This window comes from Phyllobates terribilis, unplaced genomic scaffold, assembly GCF_046119375.1.
Source record: "Phyllobates terribilis strain yellow unplaced genomic scaffold, ASM4611937v1 Scaffold_2__4_contigs__length_985480577, whole genome shotgun sequence".
Taxonomy (NCBI): domain Eukaryota; kingdom Metazoa; phylum Chordata; class Amphibia; order Anura; family Dendrobatidae; genus Phyllobates; species Phyllobates terribilis.
In genome coordinates, this window is record NW_027362762.1 from 844,574,360 (window position 1) to 844,597,665 (window position 23,306).

At 41.3% G+C, this 23,306-nt stretch overlaps 1 protein-coding gene across 4 annotated transcripts in view; it reads right to left on the reverse strand.

The window, feature by feature from the left end:
- PITPNM3 (PITPNM family member 3) overlaps positions 1-23,306 on the reverse strand; it is a 901,527-nt gene that overhangs the window by 641,149 nt on the left and 237,072 nt on the right. Inside the window, exon 1 of one of the 4 annotated variants that reach the window (XM_073667829.1) lies at positions 7,438-7,487. The exons of the other annotated variants lie outside the window; for them this stretch is intronic. The gene's annotated coding sequence lies outside the window, so the exon portion shown is untranslated. Of the gene's footprint in view, positions 1-7,437; positions 7,488-23,306 lie in introns of those variants that run through there. 4 annotated transcript variants of the gene reach the window in all.

The following is a 23,306-nucleotide window of genomic DNA, read 5'->3' on the forward strand; positions in this document are numbered from 1 at the left end:
AAATTTGGCAGTATAGTATTGCAGCCTGTGGTTGGTGGGTGGCTGGCTGCATACTTGCGCTTGCATTCCAGGGAATGGGGTAGGGACAACTGAACGCTGCACTGGGACAAGGACATGGACGGTGATTGTTGCAAGTCTGCAACGACAGGTGCATGGCGGGAGGCGTCTTCGCATGCGCCAAGGATCACTTATGATGGGAACACTTTTAGGCAGTTCCTTAACATATTTCCCAGGAAAATCCATTTTGGTTTCGTTTTTGTATGTTTTATTGTGAGTCCGTAAAAGTGGCGTAATACTTTGACAACATTGTTGAAGGCGGTGATCTGGGAGTCAGAGATGCTTCCAGGGGTCTTTCCCATGCTGTTCTCGTGTCATTTGAGCACTGTTCCCATCGATTTGGGCAATTTTTAGGCCCTCTGCAGACCGCCGGGGGGAGCCGCCTGAAAAATGCTCGAATTTCCCATAGACTTACATTGAGCTCATTGCTCGAGTAGAGCACCCGCGTATTCCAATGTGCTCGACCCGAGCAACGAGTACCTGAGCATTTTAGTGCTCGCTCATCACTAGTGACTACATTTTACCTAAAAGTGTGCTAGTTGACTTTTTTAACATAATATTTCTAAAAAAAACTAATATTCCATTAAAGACTATGAACTCCTTTGGATTAAGCTTTGTTCTGCTCGTTTCCTTTCTAGTTGTAAAATGAAATAGAGCCTGTCAGCACAAAATGACAGTTCAATTTACAAAACCCTTTGTAGGGGATTTAGCCCTAATAAAAGCATAACTTTACTGTGCAAATTTGTTGCTATGTTTGCCAATATTTTTTTCTTCTTTTAACTATGCCAATGAGGTGCACTTTGTGCCAACATACTCTTATTTAATCAACTTTCTACATTTTGCTGTCTAACTCCTTCACATATCTGGCTGTTCTGCTGCTCCTGACATAAATCCAACAGTACACTTCTTGCTGTGTCCCCAGTCCACAACCGATCAAGAGAAAAAATATCATGTTTGTTTTAAAGGGAATCTGTCAGCAGGTTTTTCCTATGTGATTTGAGAGCACGATGATGTAGGGGCAGAGACAAGCTATGTGTCACTTAGTGGATTTTGCAGTTTCAATAAAATCAGTGTTTTATCAGCAGAAGATTATCACTGCAGGACAAGCTGCCCACGTGCCTCTCAGTCCAACCACACTCCCACCACTGATTAGCAATTTTCTGTTAATATACAATGTACACAGAAATCTGCTGATCAGTGGTGTAAGCGGGTTACACAGGGCTCAACTTTCCAAGCTTTCCTATATCTGCAGCTGAGAAAACTGTGATCATATCACAACTCCTGCACCCACTAAACTAAGTGATACATCACTGGAATCGGGGTTTCTGTCCCTATATTATGCTGGTGCCAGATTACATAGAAAAAATCTAGTGACAGATTCCTTTTAAGGAAAGGCAAAGTGAACAAGTTGCTCTGCTCAGGGAGCTGGACTAACTCTCTTCTCAGCATCAGTATTTGAAGGCACTAGATGAAAAATATCAATAAAGTTATTAAAGGGGTTAGTAAAGTTAACCCCAAACATTTCCTGCCATGTAAAATAGCTAAATTAGATTGTACTCACTCTCCATGGGTCCCACACCTATGCTGCCACATTGTTCCAGTATTAGTGATTTGGCGTCAGCAGTGATGTCACATTTCACTGCTCACATCACTGTTTCAGACAATCACTGTCAATATACATGGGCAGGGCCACTGTGATAAAGTGAGTGACCGTAGCAGTGATGTGAGCTCTGGACATGACATCACTGCTGCAGCCAAAGCACTGAGACAGAGCAGCGGCAGAGAGACGGAGCTAGACCCCGAGAGGTTTTATTTACTTATTTTAAATTACAGGAAATATTTAGGGTCCACTTCTCTAAAAGTGGAAAACTCCTTTACGCTGTTCTGATAAATAAGAATTAGACAGCAACACCCTGGAAACACGGACTTCACATTGAGCATTTAGTACTGGGAAGGACATGCCCACATGAAAGTCTAAAACTAAGTACATATTGGAAACTTTCTGTGGGTCTGAATAGTAGCTGCAGAGTAGAATAAAACTTTTTTTTTTAACTTTGCCTGTCCATTGCAGAGATATTAGCAATCAAAGTATTTGGCACCTAATGAGTTAACTTTTTTTAACGGCTAAGTTGGTGTTATCAGACAGTTTTCACAGGGGGCACATACTTCTCCACACTTTATGATGCTAACCAATCATAAACAGGCAGCAGCACACTGTAGAATAAGAATATACCTCCACAATAGCTTAGAGCAGGTTACTCAGTGTGTGAGAAGTATGACAGACAATCTGATCTCCTGGTCTAACCTCCTGCATGATTAAAAAGTGCTGGAGTAGAGCACAGGTGACTAACACCTTTCAGATAAGGCTGCTTAAAGGGAGGGGCAGCACAGCTGAGTTCAGTTGTGCCACATTACAAACCCTTCTATCAGCTCTACTCCTCTTGTAGCACAGTCAGCTCTGTTGTTTTGTCCCTACGACACACTGCCTGTCAGTATCATACTTATGTCTGTTGTGCTCAACCTTTGAGATGTAATGGCAGTCCTGATCTCAATGCAGGGCTATTGCAAGTTGCTTCTGCACCACAAACATATGTTTGATTGCATGTCACACACTAAGAAACCTGTGCTAAGCTATGGTGGGGGTGTGTTCTTCTTTCTTGTGAGTGTTGCTGTCTGCTTATTATTGGTCAGCATCATACAGGAAAAAGCGGTACGTGCCCCAGTGAAAACTCATTGATAACCAATTGGACAGAAAAAGTTAACTCATTAGGTGTCAAATACTTTGATTTCTATTATCTTTGCAATGGAAAGGCTAAATAAAAAAAATAATAATTCCGCGTCCAGTTCAAAAAGAAAAAATTTGTGAAAAGTCCCCTTTAAGCAGTAATGGATTGTGTTTTATTTCCATACCTTAAGTTCATTTGTGGATATGATATTAGATGTTAGACTGATCTTTGATGCTAAAGCTTAGTCAAGCTCTGATTACAGGTGCATTCAATCCAAGTGAGATGCTTACACTCCGCGCCATTATAGTAGGAAGGGGCTGCTTACCCAGGAGGAAACAAACTGCTACAGATGAATTGATCTCCTGTGTGAACACTGGGCTCCACAGTAAAACCTTCCCCACTTCCACTATACAATGCAGAAAGCTATAAAGCATAAAATAAATAAAATATAAACTCTAAAACTGATGAAAGGTCAGATGTAACTTCAGGGTAAAAGCTATATGATTTGTACATACTGCAGCTAAAAGAATTATGGAATAATATGTCAAAATATATTTATTATTATGGTCATGTTGGGTACACTAAAGGACTATTTGGCAGCTTCAATAAAAAGAAAAATGTTTTAAACCAATTAAGAAATGAAAAACAAAAACCAGCAACCAGCAACATGTCTGACATTCATAAGAAGCCTGAAAATAATTGCCTTTCACTGGCTGCAATAAGAATATTTGCAGTTGGATCACTTTTGGAATGACATGTCTTATAGGAATTAAACAAACCTTTGGACATCATTTCTTTTATCTTGCCGCTTCATAAACTTATTAATAATAAAAGCTGTGATTTTTCTTAAATATTTAAATTCATTAGTATTATTTTTTTCCTATACCATGTCTAAGTAAAGGGTTATTCCTAAAAAAAATTAAGTTATTCCCTTATCCATGGTATAGGGGATAACTTGCTGATCACAGAGATCGAGACTTTGCAACACTGAGAATGGAGCTTTGCAGCCCCATCCTGAGTAAAATGGAGGTGCAATCTATACATTGTTATGGGGCTGCCAAGGAAAACTGAACTTAGGGTTCAGTTTTCTCCCATACTCAAATATACACTGAATGCAATGGATGTTGAACATGCGCACCTCTGCTCGCACCTCCTCCCCGTCCCAACACAAGGTTCCAGAGCTCTGATCTCAATATGGCTGGAGGACTCAATGGTCGGACCCTCATTGATCAGCAAGTTAACCCATACCATAAATAAAGTATATAGACAGTGGCTTACATGCTGAAAAATTCAGCATCAATGCTAGTAAAATAGTATATACTCAGTAATTTTAACCCCACCAAGCTTATCCTCTGTTTACATTGGTTGCCACCATCACAGCCTGTATACCCCACATGACCACTGCTGAAAATCACTGAACTTAGTGTTCTTGTGCCATATATAACTGAGGCCAGTTATTAACTGCAGTGGTCATTTGGGGGTACACAGGCTATAATGGTTGTAGCCAATATAAAGAGAAGAATGGGGCACATGCTGGAATGAAATGGATTAATATATCTTATTTTACTGTTAGTGGTATTGCTAAAAAAAATATTAACAAAAACATCCTCTTTAAAACATAACTTTTATTAGATTATAAGTAGGGATGAGCGGACATGTAGAAGTTGGGGTTGGTTGGGTCCTACCAAAATTCAGTTCAAAGTACAGTTCAGGTACCAGAATTGTACCCGAACTTGAACCTGAACCTGACCCCATAGAAATCAATGACCTGAAATTTGGAGCTGGAAAATCTCTCTCTCCTCCCCAAAATCCCGAACTGTAAAATGGACTTCTAGTAGAAGTCATTGTTTGGAGTTCAGCACCAGACACTAGGTATCTGGTACGAACCCTGAACTTTACAGTTTGGGTTCACTCGTCTCTAGTCATAAGATAGAAATCGTCAACAAAACAATCCAGTGTATAGGTGCAAAACAAAAATGTGGCATAAAAAGTATATAGTATAGTGTAGAGAATGGATAAGGGTACTAAGGATAATGCCCTGTGCATACCGTAGCTGTAATACTACCTGACAGCTGGGTGTTTGGCACCCTAATTCAAATACGCAAATGTTGCCCCCACTCAACGTCGTCTGTCACTAAATTGACCCTGCTCTAGATGGAGGCTCACCTTTAATAATGAAGAGGGAATATATAAAAAAAATGCAGAGTGGGTACACCAGTGATGTACAAAGTACATCACAATCTAAAAATACATGATGTTTAGCTTAATATCGGTAAAAGACTAGGACCCTACCAGAATGTACACTGCATATCCCCTGTCTTCAATTGTTGCCTATCAATGAAGGTTGCCACCCCAATTGAGATGCTCAACCGGCACCCCCACTAGGCACAGTCTGTCCCTAATGCAACCCTTATTAGCAAAGATTCCATTCAGATATAATAACTCGATACAAAAGTCTACGTGGGTAGAATAAACAAACAATACATGTGATGATGATGATGATGATGATGATGATGATGATGATGAATAATCCACATAGTATGTTATAAAGTCAAAAATTGTTTCTTCGATGTTATAACAATAAGTGTCAATTTAATCATCTGTCCACATGTATATCTCAAGGCCTTTCCCCTATGGAAGATGGTTCCTCAGGAGATCTAGGAATGAAGGATCTGAGAAGATATCCTGCTGATATCGTCTACAGACATATTTTTCTAATTTAATCACAAAACTAATACATTTTTGTCATAAGATTTGTTAAGGACATCCACTGGGAAAATAAATTATAGTAGACCACACAGAATTACTCATTGAAAGTCATAACTTTCAGCAGAAATGTGTGTTGAACAAATTACAGAAGATGGCTTAGGATCCGGTCAATTTATTTTAGAAATGTCATTTATAATATGAACATAATATTAAAATATATTTAATATGAATTTAGTTGAATGGACTTTGATTTGAACTGCAATATGGCATAAAAGATGAAGAAAAGGCTAGTTTTTGTATTTCCAAACCTAGTTAGCTAGATACTAACTTGCCAATAAACGCAAAGCATCTCGTGCCTTTCATTTTTTTTGTTACCTTTCACCCTAAATACAAATTTAAGTAACTTTATTAAATCATCTTTGTTACAAATTTCGAGCCATTATGCTATTGAAGAATCTGTGCAACTCTTTTACATAGCTGGCGTTGCTGTTGCTTTTGACCGGCTTTAATTTGCTTATTAGTTTCCGTCACCCCCTTTTTTCAAGGATTGTTATAGGAGTAAAAACTATTGGCAAAAAGGGGAAACGTTAAGACAGAAAAGTGTATGGTACATGGGAAGAGTATATTTGTACCTGGGACATTGTGTACATGGAAAGGCAAGAAAATTACATTCAGAGCAGCATCAAGGTTAGAGGATATCATATAGGCTATAGCAGAGTTCAAAATGCAGGAGAATACACAAATGGCATGGGGTGGGGTAGTAAGGTGTAAGGGAGAATCACACCCTTTGGCAGAATTAGTGGCTGCACTGAGGAGAAACACATGGGTTGTGCCAGTTTCTGCAAAGTGTAAGTAGATCACAAGGAGCTAGAATCATAGAATCATAGAATCATAGAATGGTAGAGTTGGAAGGGACCTCCTGGGTCATCTGGTCCAACCCCCTGCTCAAAGCAGGATTCACTAGATCATCTCAGACAGATGTCTGTCCAGCCTCTGTTTGAAGACGTCCATTGAAGGGGAACTCACCACCTCTCGTGGCAGCCTGTTCCACTCATTAATCACCCTAACTGTCAAAAAGTTTTTTCTAATATCTAATCTGTGTCTCCTCCCATTTAGTTTCATCCCATTGCTTCTAGTCTTTCCTTGTGCAAATGAGAATAAAGATGATCCTTCTACAATGTGACAGCCCTTGACATATTTGTAGACAGCTATTAAGTCTCCTCTCAGTCTTCTTTTTTGCAAGCTAAACATTCCCAAATCCTGCAACCGTTCCTCATAGGACATGGTTTGCAGACCAGTCACCATTCTGGTCGCTCTTCTCTGAACTTGCTCCAGTTTGTCTATGTCTTTTTTAAAATGTGGTGCCCAAAACTGTACACAGTATTCCAGATGAGGTCTGACCAAAGAGGAGTAAAGACCGATAATGACTTCGCGTGATCTAGACTGTATGCTTCTGTTAATACATCCCAGAATTGTATTTGCCTTTTTTGCTGCTGCATCACACTGTTGACTCATGTTCAGTCTATGATCTATTAGTATACCTAAGTCTTTTTCACATGTACTGTTGCTTAGCTCTATTCCTCCCATTCTGTATATGCTTTTTTCATTTTTATGAGCTCTTTCAGTTCCTGCAAAATGGAAAGCAGGAACGAAATAAAACCATGCTATTACATGAGTACCAATGAAAACAGCAGCTTTGTGAATTCATATCAAGATATCAAGGTATCTAGCATTCATTATTGGGGGATGCTGCTTGCCAAATGTTATGATTGCCAAAGCACATTCACATGGGTAATGTACACACCAGGAAGACAAATACCTGAACCTGACAGGTCCCTGTTCAGACTAGGAAAATCCCTTCTCTGACCCTGGTCTGTCCATACCTGACCGCAGAGGTTGGCACCCTAAGGCAACGCAATTGCACCCCCACTTGACGGCGGCTTACCCTGAATGCTTTAGCAGCTCCTACGATCGCTAGAGTAGCAGTTCCCTAAGGAGAAAAAGAATCACACTCAAAGTAACTGCAACCAACAACAACAACAGCACAGTGAATGAATCCAACAAAGTCTATCACCATCAGGAAACACCAGTAGGGGAAAGTATTTAAAGCTGCACCCGAAAGGTGATAGGACAGACAAAAGGAGTAAATGAAAAACACCTGTTACCCAAAACCAACAGAAACAGAGATAACAGAACTAAAACACCCAAAGAAAAGGTGTATTAGTTGTGGCTCAGCGGAAAAAGACGCAGAACATAGAACACAGAATTAAGGGTTCGAATCCAGAAGCATGACACCAAGTCCAGTTTCAAGCTAAGTTTAATACAGTGATAATAAATGTGTCCCAAATAAGTGAAGGGTATGGTGTAAACACTCAGAGTTCAGCACATAAAAAGCATCATCGAAATAGCTATAAAAAAATACATGGTGCTATTTTATACAAAACCACTGTTGGGCAAAGGGTGATAGTAATCATCAGTAATCACCACCAAGCCCATAAAATCTATTACCCCCATTGTCTAATATTTTCGTCTTGTTTTCTTTCTATCCTGTAAGATAAGTCTGAGAGGTTACATTTTATAGCCATTTTTAACCCTTGTAATTTTGCAGAGATGCTACTTTTTTTTCCAAAATATAAAAAACGTATTCACCAAAAAATGTACAGTAGTTCTACCAAGAGGACTTATTCCAGGGTCATCCTAAATCAAGACTTTCCCTCCAGATATTTCAAATTAGAAAGACATTAGGATTTAAAGCAGAATTAAGAGCTTTTATAGCCACTGAGGAGGCAATGTTTCAGGAGTCTAAAGTGACCAGGAAGATAAAAAGTGCTGCTATACAACATGTCAAGGGAGGCGGTTGTATGGATTTACATTCTTCATAGAGTGGGAAGATTGATGAAAATAAGTTTTTTAAGCCAACAAAAAGAAGTAGCATGGGCATAAAAATATATCTGACGCGTTTCGAGTCTGGCTGACTCTTAATCATAGTTTTATCTACTCTTAGTTATAGGTACTTCTACAATTAAGAGTCAGCCAGACTTGAAACGCGTCACTCTTAATCGTAGATACATCTATGATTAAGAGTCAGCCAGACTCGAAACGCGTCAGATATTTTTTTGATTTTAATTCGCTTTGAACAACGCTGCTTGATAGCTTCCAAGCTTTATCCGTGCACTATGCAGTGGATTGCCCAGGAAGCAGATTGAACAACATACATATATCTGTGACATGCAGAAGAAGTGCTGTTGCTTTAAAAGCATTCAGCAGCTATTAGAAGTAACACAAGCACATGAGACAGGAAATGTTGTGCTCCAGAAGCATCAAGAAACTAGAGAGGTTAACACAGTCACAGGAGAAGGGGAGTGTTTTAGCGGAGCCCCAGGGGGATTGTGGGGAAGTTGTTTACTGTCTGACTGGAGCCAAAGAGAAAGGTGGTGTGTGTGATCTGCATCTCACAGAAGCGCCCCTGCAAGTGAAAAGGATTCAAGTCAGGAGTGAAGCTAAGCACAGGTCAGGTACTAGCAGTGCAGAGTATTGTCAGACAGAAAGATAAGGACTGGAAGAAATGATGTCACAGGAATCATCTCCCTCAGCACACCCCCCCTCCTCCATCTCACTGTGCTGTAAGGAATGCTGTGTTCATTAATGTGCTTTTGCATTAGAACTGTGCTGTCCTGTACTACTAGGAAGACTGTGAACTGCTGTGCTGCTAAGGAAACTGTACTGTTTGTCACTGGAGCCTGTTGCTCATAAGACTTAACTTGCACTGGCTTTGTAATTAAATGCTACTGTTCTACCGTTTATGAGGACTCTTGTAAAGTGTGTCTAGTCAGCAAGTGAAACAACCTAGGTGTCTGTGCCTGAGGGTCAATACCCCTGTGTGCCTGAGAGAAGCTGCAGCACATGGTCTATGGTCGCCCTGAGTAACGGTTCCCCTAGGATTCCAAAGAATTCATGTACCCTGTCTCACCCCTATCTGAACCTAGCGGTGGGCGTGTAACATATTGGATGGGATGAGCAGTATCTGCAAACTTTCTTATATTACTACTGTGCAGACAGTTTTTAAATACACAATATAAATGCTGAAATCTGGCTGTCATGTCAAGATGACTTGTTAGTACAGCCTTTTATTGTCACCCGCAGCCTGCATTAAATTTTAGAATTTCTTTCCTTCCAGTCAGTTTGACTTTTGGCAACTTCTCTATTCATTTCTAATTTTAATTAGCCTTTCCTATGCTTGAAGGATGTGTAAGACAGTCACTGGCTGCACTGCCAAGGTGTCCAGGGATTCGGAGCTTCTGGGTGCTTTAAGATGATGAATGAATCACTATTAAAGAACTATTAAACATAAAATGTAAATTGATCCAACACAGAAAGGGATTTATGAATACATGACTAAATGCACTCATAGAACTCACATACTGTAGTTCATATATTTCAAGGGACACTATTTCAAGTGTAGAAGGTCGCATTGCCCAGATAAAAAAATATATGAAGCTTTTATTTTTTTTAAATTCAACAGGACATTGAAAAATGTCAAATCTCCTTTTCGGCAACAAGGTCATTCCATTGTTAAATTGATTTCAGTGGGAAATTAAACAGCATAGCTATGCTTTTTAGCAGGGGTGGGGAACATCAGGCCCACGGGCAATTTATAGCCCGCTATTACCTTTTCTCCAGCCCTCGGGCAGATTCTTGGGGTCCGGCAGCTGTGTTTTGATGGCCACCGACCCATTAATTTCTTCTTGCTCTGTGAGCACGCGCACGCAGCAGTTTCTACTGAACGCTGAGGCTCGTGCAATGAAAGATTACTACCTGACCCCAGGGCCAGCGTCAGAAGGTAATTTGTGTGCGAAGTTAGTGCACAATTTGTACGGCCCTTGAATAATGGTTTAAATATCCAAATGGCCCTTGGCAGAAAAAAGGTTCCTCACCCTTAAGTTAAATGAACCTATGGGATACTAAAAATATTTTTAATATCAAATATGGGCTTTTTTTATTTCAGATAAGCAATAGTAAGTGAATTAAACACTTATTTTTTATTTTATTCATTTACTTAGCACCATTAATCCCACGGGGCTTTGTAGACATTATCATCACTATCCCCATTGGGTCTCACAATCTAGATTCTCTATCTGTAGGTGTTTGGAGTGTGGGAGGAAACCAGAGCAACCAGAGGAAACCGGGGAGAACATACAAACTCCTTGCAGATGTTGTCCTTGGTTGGATTTGAACCCAGGGACCCAGCGCTGCAAAGCACTGAGCCACCGTTGTTGCTGGTTTCTCCCCTAAAAATTTATAACCTCAGGGAGGTTGTTCTAAACATCTTGAAGACCCAACCACAGATCTTCTGTAGATGTCGGCATGTACAAATCCTTCTGTCTCTTCATGTAACCCCAGACAGACTTGATAATTTTGAGATCAGGGACTGAATTATCACTTCCAGGACTCTTTGTTCTTCTTTATGCTGAAGATAGTTCTTAATAAAATTGGCTGTATGTTTGGGGTTGTTCTGCTGCAGAATAAATTTGGAGATAACCAGATGCCTCCCTGGTGGTATTGCATGATGGATAAGTATGGTATCTGCCTATATATACAGTATACAGTGCCTACAAGTAGTATTCAACCCCCTGCAGATTTAGCTGGTTGACACATGCGGAATTAACTTGGCATTGTGACATTTGTACTGTAGATCAGCCTGGAAGTGGGAAATGCACTGCAGCAAATTTTGTTGTTTTTTTTTTTTTTTTTTTTTTTTAAAAACGTTAAAAGTTAATTCAGAGTGTCATTTATTATTCAACCCCTCAAACCACAAGAATTCTGTTTGGTCCCCCAAAAGTATTAAGAAGTAGTTCAGGCACCAAGAATAATGAGCTTCACATGTGTGGATTAAAGATCTCTTTTGCCAGCCTTTTCTGACTATTTAAGACCCTCCCCAAACTTGTGAACAGCACTCAGACATGGTCAACATGGGAAAGACAAAGGAGCATTCCAAGGCCATCAGAGACAAGATCGTGGAGGGTCACAAGGCTGGCAAGGGGTACAAAACCCTTTCCAAGGAGTTGGGCCTACCTGTCTCCACTGTTGGGAGCATCATCCGTAAGTGGAAGGCTTATGGAACTACTGTTAGCCTTCCACGGCCAGGACAGCCTTTGAAAGTGTCCTCCCGTGCCGAGGCCAGGCTTGTCCGAAGAGTCAAGGCTAACCCAAGGACAACAAGGAAGGAGCTCCGGGAAGATCTCATGGCAGTGGGGACATTGGTTTCAGTCAATACCATAAGTAACGTACTCCACCGCAATGGTCTCCGTTCCAGACGAGCCTGTATGGTACCTTTACTTTCAAAGCATCATGTCAAGGCTCGTCTACAGTTTGCTCATGATCACTTGGAGGACTCTGAGACAGACTGGTTCAAGGTTCTATGGTCTGATGAGACCAAGATCGAGATCTTTAGTGCCAACCACACACGTGACGTTTGGAGACTGGATGGCACTGCATACGACCCCAAGAATATCATCCCTACAGTCAAGCATGGTGGTGGCAGCATCATGCTGTGGGGCTGTTTCTCTGCCAAGGGGCCTGGCCATCTGGTCCGCATCCATGGGAAGATGGATAGCACGGCCTACCTGGAGATTTTGGCCAAGAACCTCCGCTCCTCCATCAAGGATCTTAAGATGGGTCGTAATTTCATCTTCCAACATGACAACGACCCAAAGCACACAGCCAAGAAAACCAAGGCCTGGTTCAAGAGGGAAAAAGTCAAGGTGTTGGAGTGGCCTAGTCAGTCTCCTGACCTTAACCCAATTGAAAACTTGTGGAAGGAGCTCAAGAATAAAGTCCACATGAGACACCCAAAGAACCTAGATAACTTGGAGAAGATCTGCATGGAGGAGTGGGCCAAGATAACTCCACAGACCTGTGCCGGCCTGATCAGGTCTTATAAAAGACGATTATTAGCTGTAATTGCAAACAAGGGTTATTCCACAAAATATTAAACATAGGGGTTGTATAATAATTGACACACACTTTAATGTTTAAAATTTAATAAAATTCAACTGAGCAACATAACTTTTTGATTTGTAAGATTTATGCTTCTGTTCATAAAACCTACTCTCGTTTGCAGTTTGAAGGCTCTAACTTATTTGCATCTTATCAAACCAGCTAAATCTGCAGGGGGTTGAATACTACTTGTAGGCACTGTATATAAACTTGGTATCATTTTGATCATACTGACCTGCAGAATAAGGGTAACATCATTCTTACTTTACAGTGAACACAGTAAAAATGAAACGCCAAAAAATGGTGGAAATGATTTTTTTTTGTGCAGTTTCAGCATCTATTTATCACATATATATCTGTTGATTTCCTATGAATTGTACTAAAGTCATCAGAAGATCAGAATCATAATTTACATATAAACAAATATATTATTCACTGTAATTAAATTCAATTTAATCCATACATGTGAGAGAATCTTAATATTCAGAGCAACTCATTATTTAACACATCTGTATGATGACAGAAATCATGGGGTTATGGTAAAGTTCAAATTGTAATTGATAATAAAAGAAAATATATTTGACTTGTATTTTTCTTCTGTGATTAGAATTACTATATTACTGCTGATAATGAGCTCTTATATAACTGTACAGAAGTTCACAATGCAGCTGTCACCATGAATTAGATAAAACACACAGTCTACGCACCACTTATCTCAGTGTTCATTGACGTTTCTTATATATCAAAGCCCATCTCACTGACACATCTCTATGTCCTGCTCTACTTTGGTCCTCTATTTTAGTTTAAGATATTGGACATATGGGGGCTATTCATCAAAGCTTGTATGCCAGAATACTGGGGTAAAACACTTTGAAAAGTAAAAAAAAAAAGTGCAACACGGAGTTGTGCAAAAATTGTGCAACTTTTGGCGTTTTAAAGTGAGTTTCTATCAACTCTGCCAAAATGGGCAGAGCTGGGGAGGAGCCTGTGTGACAGGATGAGACTCCGCCTGCCTGTCAAATTTACAAAAAGTTTTGGCTTTCATTATGCCCGCAATGCTAGTAGGATTCCTTGTGAGGCATGCCACAGAAAAGTAGCAGAGGACCTGGAGACCTCAGCCAGGTAGTAGAGGTCCTGGAGTCCGCAGACGGACAGGAAACCGGGAACAGGTAGCAGAGGTCCTGGAGACGGCAGACGGACAGGAGACCAGGAACAGGTAGCAGAGGTCCTGGAGACGGCAGACAGACAGGAGACCAGGAACAGGTAGCAGAGGTCCTGGAGACCGCAGAAGGACAGGAGACAGGAAACAGGTAGCAGAGGTCCTGGAGACCGCAGAAAAGTAGCAGTCGTCCTGGAGACTGCAGACAGGTAATAGAGGTCCTGCAGACCACAGGCAAGTGGCAGAGGTCCTGGAGACTGTAGAAAAATAGCAGACGTTCTGGAGACTGCAGAAAGGCAGTAGAGGTCCTGGAGACCACTGACAAGTAGAAGAGGTCCTGGAGATTACAGAAATGTAGTAGAGGTCATGGAGACCGCAGCTGGACAGGAGACTGGGAACAGGTAGCAGAGGTCTTGGAGACTGCAGGCACACAGGATTCCGGAGCACTTAGAAGTCTTTATACCTAGACACAGGTGTGTGTCTTGGTGGGCCTTATATAGGCCTAGGTAGATGATCACATGGGAGAACGCCGGGAAACTTGCAAAGCCGACATGGAGCACAAGAAAGTTTAGCAAGGAGCAGAGCCCGGACCTGGGACAGGTGTGTAACAGAGATGAAATCTTGGTGGTTTGCACCTCTTAATGAATTTGGTGCATCTTACTACAGCGAACCCCTGACTGATGTGGGTTTTAGTTATTTTTACATCACTTAAAATTATTAAAATGTGTCTTTAAAAAGAAGTGTGACTAAATGGAGTAAATAGCAGCAGATTTATTAATGGAGCATCTATTATCTCAGCTAAATGTTATACTGTATAGTAAGCCAACCAAAAGGCCGAATCTAATTTATCTACAAGATATGCCAAATTATTCGTTGTACATCAATCTGATAAATTTAGCACAGTTTCTGCCTGTCCTGCCTAGTTTTATGTTGTCTAAATTTAGGAAAGTATTATTAAATGTGCCACAATCCATTTTCTAGCCTTAAAAAGTAACCATCATTTTATTTTACTTTTTTTTACACATATTAATACATGAAAATAAGAAACTTAATATATCTTGTCAGAGAAATCTGCTTCTTTGTCCTCCTGCACTGATCTTTATTTTTTAAATAGTCTCAATTCATGAGTAAAACCTGTCTACAGTGATTAGAGATGTCCCCATTACTGGGATAGGATATGACGGTTGGTTCTTAAAAAGTTCTACAGAGAACTGTAAGTGTCCGTTCAGGAGAACTGTCTAACTGAAGACAGATTTTACTTGTGAATTGAGACGTTTTAGAATTAAAGTTCAGCTCAGGTGGAGCAAAAAGTAGATTTCCCTGACAAGATATTTAAACAAAGTGATTTACAGATTTAGCAACTTAATTATAAAATAAGATCAAGATGTCTGAAAACACAATGAACATTTGAAGAGTATTTATATCAAATTTAGTGTGACATCCACTAATTGCTATAGGGAAAAAAATGTTTTGCTTCTGTGTGCCCCTGTCCCTGTTCTCAGTGGTGGTCCTATAGGTTATACTTGTCACGCCAGGTGTAGGAAAGACTTAGTGCAACACAAATGGAAGAGGGAAAGGGAGCTGAGACTCTAGGGAATGGGGGAAGGGGAGACCTCCTCGTCTGGTCTAGTGTCACCCTGTCTCAACTACCGTCCCTATATTGGCTCTTCACCAATGCCTCGCCCTGACTTTCCCTGGTGTATGGCTAAGGCTAGGGATGGGAGGAGATGAGCACTAGTCGATCTCCACTAAACACTAAAGACAACAAGGGTAGACAAACAGGGGGGAATTGCTTAGCTTTAGACGACTCCAAACAAATGTGCACACTTACTCAAGCTCCAGAGAGGACGAAGTACTGCTCTTGCTAAAGCCTCACAAGTAGTAATGAATATCACCGGCACCTCCCTCTCGGACACACCAGGTATTTATACACCCAGGCCAGGGAGCTAATTAGTCAGAGGGAGGTAGCCGCTGGGTCCTAGAGATGGCCACCATCTAAGAAGATGTCTGTAATGCCAAACGTGGAGATCTCCTGCAACCAACTGCAGGACGACTGTCTGTCACCTCTGACACACCCATGACAATACTTCCATAGATCAGACATCCTTGTAGTAGCATCAAAGAGAGCATTAAATCATTAAATTTATGGCTCATTGTCTAGGTTACTGCCATCCTATGCAGCGCTTTCAAGTTCTTTTCTATGGAGCTTGTAAGTGCTGCTCTGAAGCTGATCTGATTGCCACTGGGATCCTAAGATGCTGCAGTGGCACAGCTGTCTCTGCCTGCAGTAGAGCCAACCACATGGTTCAAGAAGAAGTGCAAGCAGAAAGCCGGGATGATGGGGAGCAGTTTTCTGAAGATCAATGCTGAGCCAAGCACTAGGGAAAAACATAAAAAAGTATTTTGCCACCAGTTCCAAAATTCTTTACCTACATTACCTATGGAGTTTTTTTTTATTTTTGCATCTCTTTCTATCTTTTTTTTTTACACAGCTTATGTAATGACCTGGCACCACCTTGCTACTGATGCAGCATGTACAATAGCTTGTCATATGTGCTATACAGAAAAACTACTGGAGACTGATAAGATATGTGGAAACTGTGTCACAAGATGTCACTTACAGCTGGTAAGGAGAACGTCCTCGGAATATGGAGAAAAGATGATTTTATTGGAAAGCACACAGTATGCTGTAATGTGTTTTATTGTTATTATGTTTTAGTAAAGTGTCTCTGCAAGTGGAGTGTAAGTGTAATCTGGAGAGCATGCTTGTGCTGAACTTTTCAAAATTAAGAGTAAGAGAATTGATTTCAATGTGTCCATAGTCGATCAATTCACTTATTCGCTAACTGCTGTTGACTACAACAAGGCAGTAAAACAAGAAACCAACCGTCGGTGGAAGTTATGTCTTCTCTGCTTCTTATGCTGCATAATCTACTGAAAATGATTACACTGATTTAATCAGTAGAGACATCTTTAGTAGGGAATGCAGCGTGATCTGTACATGACTGGATTGAGAATTATTATCAAAGTGACTACAAGATGAGATGACACCAGGATGCACTATGGTAAGAAGCCCTTGGCAATGTTCTGCTGAGTCCTGGCATTCATGTGAATGTGACTTTGATGCATATCTCATACCTAACACTGATATAAAACAAGTAGACCCCTGTATTGAAAGAGGCCACTGCCATTGGGAATCTGCCATTGGGAATAACATTACATTTGGAGTTAATACATATCGATTTTCAAGACCTAGTCCATTTGCCAAGACAGTAATCTCTGGATGTAACAGGAGCCGTTAGAACCTGATGGCATCTGTGACTCTAGTTTTGATCAGCCGCCCTGGTGCAACATCAAGCGTGTTACACAGCAACAATGATGTAAAGCCAGGCTGGATAATCAAAAGTAAAACCATGGATGCAGTCAGGAAAGAGCAGTCCTCCATCCAGCAAAATGAGATTACTGTTGAGGCTGATGGACCGGGGAGTGCAAATCAATTTCCCCTAACTCCAACTGTAACATAATCCCTGTTATTCCCAATGCCTTGAACTCTTTCAGCACAATAATACGCCCTGTCCTACTGCAAAATTGTTCAACAATGGTTTGCGGAACATGACAAAGAGTTCAAGCTCTTGAAATCTGATTGAGCATCTATGGGAAATAATGGAAAATCAAGTCGAATCCATGGAGGTACCCAATCTAGAGGACCTAATGGATCTCCTGCCAAGCTAACTTCTTTTTACCAGAAACCACAGGATTGGCAAACCACAGCCTTGGCAAATATGGGGTATGTGCCTGGTTTTAAAGTAATAACTGATTGTTCAGAGTTTCATCCAGAAAAGTGAGACAATTTTTTTCTCACTTGTCATCCGCATGCAATCCGTTTTTTTACAGCATCAGCTATTAATCATTTACAGGACCATTTAGTTTCCTATGTTACCGTGGCTTTGTACGGTATCTGATTTTTTTCATGCACCCATAGACTTGACTGGTTGAGTCTCACCTGGTTTACGGAAGAAACTAGTGCATGCTGTGATTTTCTCACTCAGATTCGGTCAGTGACAAAAATTGTTCTTCTGCCCCATTGAATAACATTGGTCGAGTGCAGTTCTTTATTTCCATGAACAGCACTCGGACCAAAAAAATGCAGTCATGTGAACTGAGATGACTGGGTTGTATTATATCCAAGGTTATCCCTTCCCTCATACAAGAAAACAGTGTTCCTTTTCTCCTCTATATCATGCATATGGATTACTGAATATGGATAAAAACAGTGTTGAGAAAATAGATTTTTTAATCACATGAACTGTGAGACAACATAGTAAAGGAATTATTTCTTGAGTACGAGATAACCATTGTTTTAAAAGGAAATGATCCTTTCTTATCCCAAATGATCTGATATGATTTCTGGGGAAACAGGGGAAATAGAGCAGCACATGTCGGCCATTGAGATAAATATTCCATAAATCGTCTCTCTGTTTTTGGCTCTTAGTGGGGGGTACAAACATCCCTCTATGACTTATATTATATGTAATAGGGCATATAGAAAGGTTTTGTTTTCTTTTTAGATAACCCTTTTAACAACCTAAAAAAAGAGAAGTATCATGTAAAATGTAAGACAGATTCTCACAAGCTTTCGGCCGTCTAATAGACTGCAAGAATACAATGAATCCTAAATTAAACTAGTACATAATAATGGAGCTATGAGATAAAAAAAAAGAACTAAAGTAACAAGTGCCAAAAAATACAAAAACGGATTCATCTCTGTCACAAAAACAATTGTCGAGCAAGATGAAGTTTTTCGGCTCCCCTGGTGCAAACAGCTGGCCTCTGCTTCACTGCCAATTACTTCGTCCCCTGCAGGGCCTGTGTTCCCAGCGTAATAATTCATATATTTTTAGATGTCTGCTGTTACTGCTTTGTGGCCAGAAAATAAATTCAGTCTGAAGCTACAAGTCTTTTATAAAACAGTTCATAACTAAAGATTTCTCCACCGGAGCTCTTATTAAGTGAATACAGCAGGGAAATCGCCTTGCATAACAGATAAAGTTTTGGACTTGTGAATGATTCTAGCATGCCCTAGAGATGTTCCTTTATCCATGTAAGCACAGAAGGCACAGGGGAATGACTATGGGAATAATGCACCCAAGATCTTCAGACATTGAAGATGAGATGCTGAAAAAAACTGAAGAGCGAGGGAAAGGTTTGTTTAGAATATGCAGTGACCAAAAACACCCACCTCATCCACGTATAGAAAAAGCTACAGAATGTGTTCTCTAATTCATTGAGTTATACATTATCTGGCCCTCCATGTAGGCTCTTAGATGCAACTAAAGTTCAAGAATTAAAGAGACTTTTAAGGGATTGTCAATGACCAAGAAAAAAAAGAGGTCAATATATTAAGAGAAGAAGCATTACTTACCAATGAGAACCCCTGTTTCTTCAGTGTCCTCATTGTAGTATTACCTGTTGATTTGCTCTTTGCGTCCATTATGAGAAAAGCATAATACAAAATATATTGCTTGTTATCTTTGAATACTTGGCCGTGGCAGTGATATCTCAACACATTTGACCGCTGCTTCCAATAATTGGTCTTAGAAGCATGACCAGTGATTGGCTGCAGTGGCCATACAGTTGTGCTCAAAAGTTTACATACCCCAGCAGAATTTTTCCTTTCTTGGCCTTATTTCAGAGAATATGAATGATAAAAAAAACTTTTTTCTCCACTCAAGGTTGTTGGTTGGGTGAAGCCATTTATTGTCAAACTACTGTGTTTTCTCTTTTTAAGTCTTAATGACAACCAAAAACATCCAAATGACCCTGATCAAAAGTTCACATACCGCAGTTCTTAATACCGTGTATTGCCCCCTCTAACATCAATGACAGCTTGAAGTCTTTTGTGGTAGTTGTGGATGAGGTTCTTTATTTTCTCCCATGGTAAAGCTACCCATTCTTCTTGGCAAAAAGCCTCCTGTTCCTGTAAATTCCGGGGCTGTCTAGCATGAACTTCCCAGAGTGGCTCAATGATATTGAGGTCAGGAGTAGTGTTGAGCCACCCCCGTAGTGTTCGGGTTCGGTTCGGTTCGTCGAACACCGGGATGTTCGAGGAACTGTTCGTCGAACTGTTCGTCGAACACCTTAGAACACCGTCGAACACCGTTAAAACCAATGGCAGGCAAACAAAAACACATAGAAACACATAGAAAACACCTGCAAAGGTGTCCAAAAGCTGACAAACTGCTCAGAAGACACTCTCTTTAAAAAAGCCGGCCGGCAAATTCAGCAGCGGCATACACCGGTACCCGACAATTTAGACAAGAAGGAATAGAGCATCACACATAGATTAGATAGATAGAAACATGTCAGTCACACATATAAGAAGCACAGTGACAGTGTTGGTTACTGCACTTGTCATTTAGTGTAAAGGATTTATTAAAAAAAATATTAGTGTTTTCATGCACCGTCTCTTTAAAAAAGCCGGCCGGCAATTCAGCATCTGTACCCGACAATTTAGAACAGAAAGAATAGAGCTTCACACATAGATTAGATAGATAGAAACATGTCAGTCACATATATAATAAGTACAGTGATAGTGTTGCTTACTGTACTTGTCATTTAGTGTAAAGGATTTATTTAAAAAAATAATAGTGTTTTCATGCACTGTCTCTTTTAAAAAGCCGGCCGGCAATTCAGCAGCGGTACCCGACAATTTAGAACAGAAAGATAGAGCATCACACATAGATTAGATAGATAGAAACATGTCAGTCACATATATATGAAGTACAGTGATAGTGTTGGTTACTGTACTTGTCATTTAGTATTAAAATAAAAGGATTTATTATTAAAAAAATTGGCGTGGGGTTCCCCTTAATTTTAGGCTCTAGCGGAGGTTAAGCAGACGGCTGGGGCAGATGTTTGAAGCCTGGGAAGGGGGTAATACCCACGGAGCTTCCCAGGCTACTAATATCAGCCCCCAGCTGAATACATAGCCTTTACTAGCTATTAAAATGGGGGACCCCCCAAAAAAATGACGTGGGGTCCCCCCTAATTTAATAGCTAGCAAAGGCTAGGCAGACAGCTGGGGGCTGATATTAATAGCCCAGGAAGGGAGCCATGAATATTGGCCCCCTCCCAGGCTAGAAACACCAGCCGTCAGCCACCCCAGAAATGGCGCATTCATAGGATGCGCCAATTCTGGCACTTAGCCTCGCTCTTCCACGCTGCCCTGGTGCGGTGGCAGGGGGTAATAGGGTTGGGGTTGATGTCAGCTTATAATGCCAGCTGACATCAAGCCCAGGTTAGTAATGGAGAGGCGTCTATAAGACACCCCCATTACTAACCCCATAGTCAAAGTTAAAAAAAACACAAACACCCAGAATAAAGTCCTTTAATTGAAATAAAGACACAATCCTTTATTGTTCTAAATTAAACCATACTTACCATCACGCCCATTCCAGCTGAAGCCAACGATCTCCTGCAATAAAAGAAAAATAATAAAGCAACCTCATCCTTACCTTTCCATGGTTCCCAGGACAGCTTCAGCTCTGCTATATCGAGATGACAGGCTGGACCGCAGCAGAACGCTGCCATCCAGCCTGTCATCCCGCAGACACTGAGAAGCGCAGGCTTGCTTGCGCTGCTCAGCGTCTCTCTGTGACGACATCCAGATGAGCCGAGTTCATGTCCAATGAACTCGGCTCACCTCATGCACGTCACTGACAGCGTGGGAAAATTCTCACGCTGAAGCGCTGATTGCAGGAGAATTTTCCCACGCTGTCAGTGACGTGCAGGAGGTGAGCTGAGTTCATTGGACATGAGCTCACCTCATGCACATCACTGACAGCGTGGGAGAATTCTCCTGCACTCAGCACTTCAGCGTGAGAATTTTCCCACGCGGTCAGTGACGTGCATGAGGTGAGCCGAGTTCATTGGACATGACCTCGGCTCATCTGGATGCCGTCACAGCGAGACAGTGAGGAGCGCAAGCATGCCTGCGCTTCTCAGTGTCTGTGGGATGACAGACTGGATGGCAGCGTTCTGCTGCGGTCCAGCCAGTCATCTCGATGTAGCAGAGCTGAAGCTGTCGTGGGAACCATGGAAAGGTAAGGATGAGGTTGGTTTATTATTTTTCTTTTATTGCAGGAGATCGTTGGCTTCAGCTGGAATGGATGTGATGGTAAGTATGGTTTAATTTAGAACAATAAAGAATTGTGTCTTTATTTCAATTAAAGGACTTTATTCTGGGTGTTGTGTTTTTTTTAAATACTTTACTAGAAATTCATGGCAGTCATGTCTAATACTGGCGTGACCCCATGAATTTTGGGCTTGGGGCCAGCTGATAATACCAAGCTGGCCCTAACCCCTTTATTACCCAGTGAGCCACCGCACCAGGGCCCTGGATGAGTTGGGTACAGCGCCAGAAGATGGCGCTTCTATGAACGCGCCATTTTCCGGGGTGGCTGCGGACTGCAATTTGTAGCGGGGGGGGGCCCAGAAAGCTTGGGCCTCCCTGCGCTGCGGATTCCAGCCCCCAGCTGCCTAGTTGTACCTGGCTGGACACAAAAATAGGGCGAAGCCCCACGTACTTTTTTTTTAATTATTTCATGAAATTCATGAAATAATTAAGAAAAAAAGGCCTTCCCTATATTGTTGTGTCCGGCCAGGTACAAATAGGCAGCTGGTGGTTGGGGGCAGCCCGTTCCTGCCTGCTGTACCTGGCTGGACACAAATATAGTGCGAAGCCCCACTTCAATTTTTTTTAATTATTTCATGAAATTCATGAAATAATTAAGAAAAAAAGGGCTTCCCTATATTGTTGTGTCCGGCCAGGTACAAATAGGCAGCTGGTGGATGGGGGCAGCCCGTTCCTGCCTGCTGTACCTGGCTGGACACAAATATAGTGCGAAGCCCCACTTCAATTTTTTTAAATTATTTCAGGAAATTCATGAAATAATTTAAAAAAAATTGACGTGGGGCTTCGCACTATATTTGTGTCCAGCCAGGTACAGCAGGCAGGAACGGGCTGCCCCCAACCACCAGCTGCCTATTTGTACCTGGCCGGACACAACAATATAGGGAAGCCCTTTTTTCCTTAATTATTTCATGAAATAATTTAAAGAAAATTGACGTGGGGCTTCGCCCTGTTTTTGTGTCCAGCCAGGTACAACTAGGCAGCTGGGGGCTGGAATCCGCAGCGCAGGGAGGCCCAAGCTTTCTGGGCCACCCCCGCTGCAAATTGCAGTCCGCAGCCACCCCGGAAAATGGCGCGTTCATAGAAGCGCCATCTTCTGGCGCTGTACCCAACTCATCCAGGGCCCTGATGCGGTGGCTCACTGGGTAATAAAGGGGTTAGGGCCAGCTTGGCATTATCAGCTTGCCCTAAGCCCGAAATTCATGGGGTCACGCCAATATTAGACATGACCACCATGAATTTCTAGTAAAGTATTTAAAAAAAACACAACACCCAGAAAAAAGTCCTTTAATTGAAATAAACACACAATTCTTTATTGTTCTAAATTAAACCATACTTACCATCACGCCCATTCCAGCTGAAGCCAACGATCTCCTGAAATAAAAGAAAAATAATAAAGCAACATCATCCTTACCTTTCCATGGTTCCCATGACAGCTTCAGCTCTGCTACATCGAGATGACAGGCTA